The sequence below is a fragment of the Rhinolophus ferrumequinum genome, chromosome 12 (assembly GCF_004115265.2).
Source record: "Rhinolophus ferrumequinum isolate MPI-CBG mRhiFer1 chromosome 12, mRhiFer1_v1.p, whole genome shotgun sequence".
Lineage (NCBI taxonomy): Eukaryota > Metazoa > Chordata > Mammalia > Chiroptera > Rhinolophidae > Rhinolophus > Rhinolophus ferrumequinum.
In genome coordinates, this window is record NC_046295.1 from 78,093,903 (window position 1) to 78,099,902 (window position 6,000).

A 6,000-nucleotide genomic window follows, 5' to 3' on the forward strand; every position below is an offset into this window, starting at 1 on the left:
GCAGCAGCCTGCAGACAACCCAGGGGCTTCACAGCCTTCTCTCATTTGATCTGGGGTCACTTGCTCCATAGCACAGGTGAGGGAACCAAAGAGCCCGAAGGGGCCTGCCTTGCCCAAGGGCACACAGTGAGTACGTGGACAAGGCCCATCTAAAATGGGATCCAGGGCAGAGCTCGGGGGACAGCCTGGTCTGAGGCCCGCTTCTGCCTTGGCTCCATTAGTTTCCTAAGCAGGGCCACGCTCCCTCCAAAAACTCTAGGGGAAAATCCTTTCTCGTCTCTTCCAGCGCCTGGCAGCCCCAGGTGTTCCTTGGCTTGTGATGGCGTCACTGCCATCTCTGCCTACGACCTCTGTCCTCGCTTGGCCTTTTCCCCTGTGTCTGTGTCTCTGTCCACATCTCCCGGTCATTTCTAAACGACACCAGTCATTGGATTTAGGGCTCACCCTAAGCCGGTAGGACCTCTAACTAACTTACATTTGCAAAGACCCTATTTCCAAACAAGGTCACAGTTATAGGTACCAGGGGCTAGGGCCTAACCTACCTTTTTGGAGGACACAATTAAAGCCATTTTAATGGATGGCCCAAAGCATGACCCTTCTGGTCTCTGGGCCTCAGTTTACTCACCTGTAACATGAAGGCCCTTCGGCTCTGACAGCTAGCTAATGCAGAGCTCTACCCACAAGAAAACTACAATTGTCTTATGATCAGTATAGAAATAATGTGAGTTAACTCGTATTTACTGAGCCCTTTCCATGTGCCAGGCACTGTGCTAAATGCTTGACACACCAATCTCAATAAATTCTATTGCGTAGATGGTGTCCCGCCATTTTACAAACAAGGGAACTGAGGCTCAGAGAGGTCCACTGTTTTACAGCCAAGTCTGGGGGACTGTTCCATACACCTGGCCTCTGGGAGTCGAGTGTCCTGCAGCTTCTCTGGCTCTGGGTCCAAGAGGGTCTGGACACGCAGGAGGGAGGAGTTGACCCCTGCTCTGTCCCAGCCCTTGGGCACCACACTTTGGAGCCGGGCCCTGCCGCCTGCCTGTCGCCCAGGCTCCTATCTTTAGAAAGCTCCATGCCCCCTGACCTCCCTCCTGTCAGCGAGGGCAAACTTGTTTCCTCCATCTGCGTCCCATTAAGACTGCCGCTCAGAGCCTCTGATTCCAGCTCTGAACCTTCGCTCCTCTTTCCTTGCCACTGTCCCTCACTGCTCTGCCAGCCTAGCCACTTCCTGCTGCCCAGCTCTGGGGCTCCTCAGCAGGCTGGGCATCCTAGGGCCCAGCACCCAGTGCTCAGACCCTGGTAGAGCCTCTCCCTGTTTCCTCCTCCCCAGGGAGTTTGGGAGTCACTCTCAGTATCCAAGGTAATAGGGAGATCACCTTAATATATAACGAATTGTTACCAACCAGGAAGAAAAAGGCAAAAACACTAAGAAAAGTGGGCAAAGGAAACACATACAGGTGAGTCACAAAGGATGAAAAACTGTCAACAAACACAAGGAGAGAAGTTTAGCCTTTGCAGCTGTCCAATGCCAGCAACGGTACTGTATGATCCCATTTAGGGAAAAGTGTGGCATGTGTGCGTGTACGCACGCGTGCATGGCCAGGGCCAATGCTCAATGGCCCCATGCTGAGATACACATGATGCTGGGATCCGGGGAACTTTTATCTTCTTTGTGCTTCTGGGTATTTTCTACCTGTTTGCCAATGAGTGTATCTTAGCTAGGTCAAAACGCTAAATCAGCCAGAGGGAGGGAATCAGGCCCTGCAAACTACGCTTATACCTGGAGTTGAAGGAAGGCCATGAACACCTGGGCAAGGCCCTGGCCTGTCCTCAGAAGCCTTTTCTCCTCCCAGCTCCATCGAGTGACATCTTCCCAGCATGCAGGTGCCCTCCTCTGGGCCCTCCCAGCCTGCACTGGTGTATCCCCTCACTTCGCTGGGTTACCAAAGGACCCAGCCTACGAATGATAAACTGATAACAGCAGCAGCCTTTGGTTGGCTGTGTCCTGCGTCCCACGACTTAAATTAGAAGCTCAACACACGTCGTGTCACTGACTTGTCATAAAGCCCCAGTAAGGAAGTGATAGAAAGAGTCCCATGTCACAGTCTGGGAAATTGAGGCTCAGATCAATAACTGACCCACTTAATTAAGGTCAGGGAGCCAGTGAGGGGCCCAGGCAGGATTCAAACCCAGAGCCTGGCTCTTAACCTCTTCTTGGAGCCCGAACTCAGGACACCTACCTCCTGCCCAGGTACTTCATCCTGTACGCTCTCTCTCTCTCTCTCTCTCTCTCTCTCTCTCTCTCTGTCTCACTCGCTCACACATTCACACACTTTCACATGCACATATATACACACAAATTCTCACACACATACTCCCTCATAAATACATACTCACACACCTGTCTCTCTCACACTCACTCGGACACACATACATACTTGTGCACACCTATCTTCACACTCACAAGACATACACTCTCACATACTGTCACACTCTCATACACGTTTACTAACATATTCATCACATACACTGTCTTTCTCACACACTCACACATGCCCAGGGCGGGTGGCTCCCGGAGGGGGGGTGTCCCTGACCCCATCCCAGCATCTCACCAGGAGGGGCCGCCAGCAGCCAGGTCTGTCCTTTATGAGGTCCTCGAGGGGGGGAACGGGTGAAAGGCCCCTCTTTAATTTCTCTTCTTGTGCTTTGGCGGAGTTTCCATGAAGGGAAGTATTTGAAAAGTGGAACAATCTGCCACGCGGAGTAGTGCTTTCTCTTCTTAGGGGAGAAGCCCTGGCAGGTCCCAGGGGCACTGAGGCGCAGAGATGGAGGGCTGGGCATATTTCTGAAGTGTGGTCATGGAACCGCCGCCCTGTGGCTTCCTCCTGTATTTCTGCTCGGCCTGGCTCCCCTTCCTTTCCTTTTCCCTCCCCTCACCCTGACCCCACCCTGACCTCTGAGCCTCATGACCCCAGTGTGTCGCTGAGCAGGAGGCCCTGTTTGGCCCTGGTCCCCACACTGAAGGGCAGGGCCCTGATTCCCCACTGCCAGAGGCCCAACCCTCTATGTGCTCAGTGGGGAACTGAGGGAGCAGGAGTGGGTGGTAGGACATTGGCTGGGCCAGGGAAAGACTTTCCTGTCTCCTCCCTCATTCTGTTTGCTCTCCTAAGAAGCACTCAGGAGCATTTTGGGGACCCTGAGGCTTAGGGAAGGCAAGCCCCAGGGACCTCTGTGCTCCCAGTGGCCTGCTCCGCTCCTTCCCTGCCACCTGCCCCCTCTAAGAAAACTGCTTCTGCTGGTCAGAGCCCTCTGCTCCCCAACACCCCACCCCCCACTCCACCCACAGGCGCTGCCAGCTGGTGCCTGTGCTTGGCCATGGCGTGGGGCCTCTGAGAGCCGGTTACGAACTGGGCTAGGCCCTGCTGAAGCTCCCGGGTGGGCCACCCAGAACTTCAGGTGGGCCACTGAGGGACCTCCCTTCCTCTGCCAGCCCTGTGTGCCCACATCAGAGGCCCTGCCTGAGCCCCAGCCTCTTCCAGGTGCGGTGCGACCTCAGAGCCCCCAGAAGCCCAGGAGACCAGGGTGAGAAGGTACTGAGAGCCTGTCTTTTTCAGCTCAGGCTACCATACAAATTATCACAGACGGGGCGGCTTAAACAGCAGACATTTGTTTCTCACAGTTCTGGAGGCCGGGAAGGTCAACATCAAGGTCCCACAAGGCAGGTTTCATTCTGAGGCCTCTTCTCTTGACTTGTAGGCAGCTGCCATCTCTGCGTGTTCACGTGACCTCTCCTTGCACACATGCGCGGAGAGGGGCACTCTGGAGTCTCTTTATCTTCTTCTAAGGGCACTAATCCCATCCCGGGGACCCCACCCTCCTGATCACATCTAACCTAATTACCTCCCAACCCCCTAATACCATCACATTGGGGGTAAGTCTTCAACTTATGAATGTGGGAGGAACACAAGAATTCAGTCCATACAGAGCCCCTCAGACCCCCTCGCTCCAAGATGGGAGGGAGTTGGGCCCGGGCTCTGGCCTGGCCCTCCTCAGCCTCACCGTGCCATCTACACAAGAAGACGGTGGTTTCGAGGCTCCCCTAGATTCCTTCCCACTCCAAAAGTCAGGGGTCTACTGAGAGTGACCCTTAGGTTCACATGGGGGAACTGTCCCCAGAAATAATGTCCAGCCTCTCAGCAGCAGATCCTAAATGCTGGTCAGCCTCCCTCCACCTCTCCCATCTCTGGTAAGCAGATCTGTGCGATCTTGGCCCAGGCCTTGCCGTCTCTGAGCCTTGGTCTATTGGGCTGCAAAATGGGTAGGAGGAGGAAGTGGTGAGGAGCTCTGAGCTTGCCCCATCTCTAGCTGGTCTGTAAGCCTAGAGTCCTGATCCCAGACACTTCCCCCATTTAACGCCCACTGGCACCTCCTTGGCATCAGTCCCTGGCAGGCCATCCTAGAGGCAGAGCTCAGTGGAGGGGTCCACTGGGCCCCCTCCAGCCACTGCAGCTAAGCCCAGTTGGGCTCTGCCAAGGGAGGGCTCGGAGGACTCAGGTCCCTTGGGGAAGGAGGGAGGGCAGAGGCAGTTGCAGGGCAGGGTCTTTTGTGCTCCCCGGGAAGCCTCCCCCCACCCCACTGGCCCCGCTTGGCAAAGCTGACGGCAGGAAGAACCCCGTCGGCCATCCGTCAGGGAGACAGAGTGGGCCCACTCGAGGAGGGGAGCCGGGAAATTTGATCATTAAGAAACCCTCCTGGCTGTCTGGGGGAATTTAATTAAATTGCTGGAGAGGGCTGTGAGAGAGGGCCACATCTGGAACCAATATGTGGGCTTTGATTTTTTTTCCCTCCTCTCTCTCTCTCTCCCTCCCTCCCTCTTCCCATCTCACTGCTGTAAAAGGGAACACAGTAGACCCCTGGAGTATTGGTTCCACTGGGAGAGAATTCCTGGCAGACAGAGACAGAGGGAAACCAAAGAGTAAAACCCTGGTGGAGACACAGACAGAGGCGGGAGAGCAGAAATGGAAGAAGAAGGAAACTGCCCCTGAGACAGGACGGGAGAGCTTGGGAGCAAGACAGAGATGTGGCCGGGCTGTGCCCTGGGAATTGGCTGTGGAGGTTTCAGCAGGGACAAGAGGTAAAGTCCCACTTCACAGACCAAGAGAGTAAGTTCCAGAGGATTCCAGAAATCGACACACCCGGCCAAGAGTCCTATGGGCAGCACACATTTGTTCAGCCCCAGCCCTGCTGGAAACACAAGTCATGGGGTGGATCTTCCCGACACCCCTGAGGTGCAGATACTGTTAGGAGCCCCATTTACAGATGGGACACCAAGCGACGTGCTTGCCCAAGGTCACAGAGCCCATGAGTGAGTGTGCCAGGGTTCGATCCCAGGCCCGTCTGGATCCCGTCCAGATGTGCTGCCTGGGTCACTGTGATTGCCATTACTTCATGTGGCAGCTATTCACTTCGTGCTTTCGGATGCCAGGCACTGGGCTAGGCTCTCGGGGCAGGCGGGTGGGAGGGCAGGAAGCTCCCAGCAGGTCCAGGAGGTGCTGAGTGCAGAGCTGGGACCAACTGACTTCACCTGGGCAGTCGGCAGCAGTGGTTAAAGTGGGTCCTATGCCTGGGCAGCCATTGGCTGAGATTGGAAGCGCGGACAGAGACCCTGGGGTCTCCCTTACCCCTGTAGGGCAGGCCCCTCCAGGCCCCTCCAGGCCCCAGGCCCCAGCCCTGAGCTGGGCCAGAGGGGGTGCTCTGGGTATGGGAATGGCTTCCCAGACATTACCCCCGACGGCTGAGCCATCCGTATTAGCCTAGGACCCTCTTTCAGCTAGTTTCAGCTAATTTCCAGCGCGTTAGCAATCCCGCCCTGGTCTCCAAGCTGACCGTTACCCCCAGGTCCCAGAGCCCCCAGATCCCAACAAAGCACCAAAGACGCCTGCCAGCCAGGGCTGGAGGGGAAGAATACAGTCTCCGCTCTGGGCAGACACCCTCTGG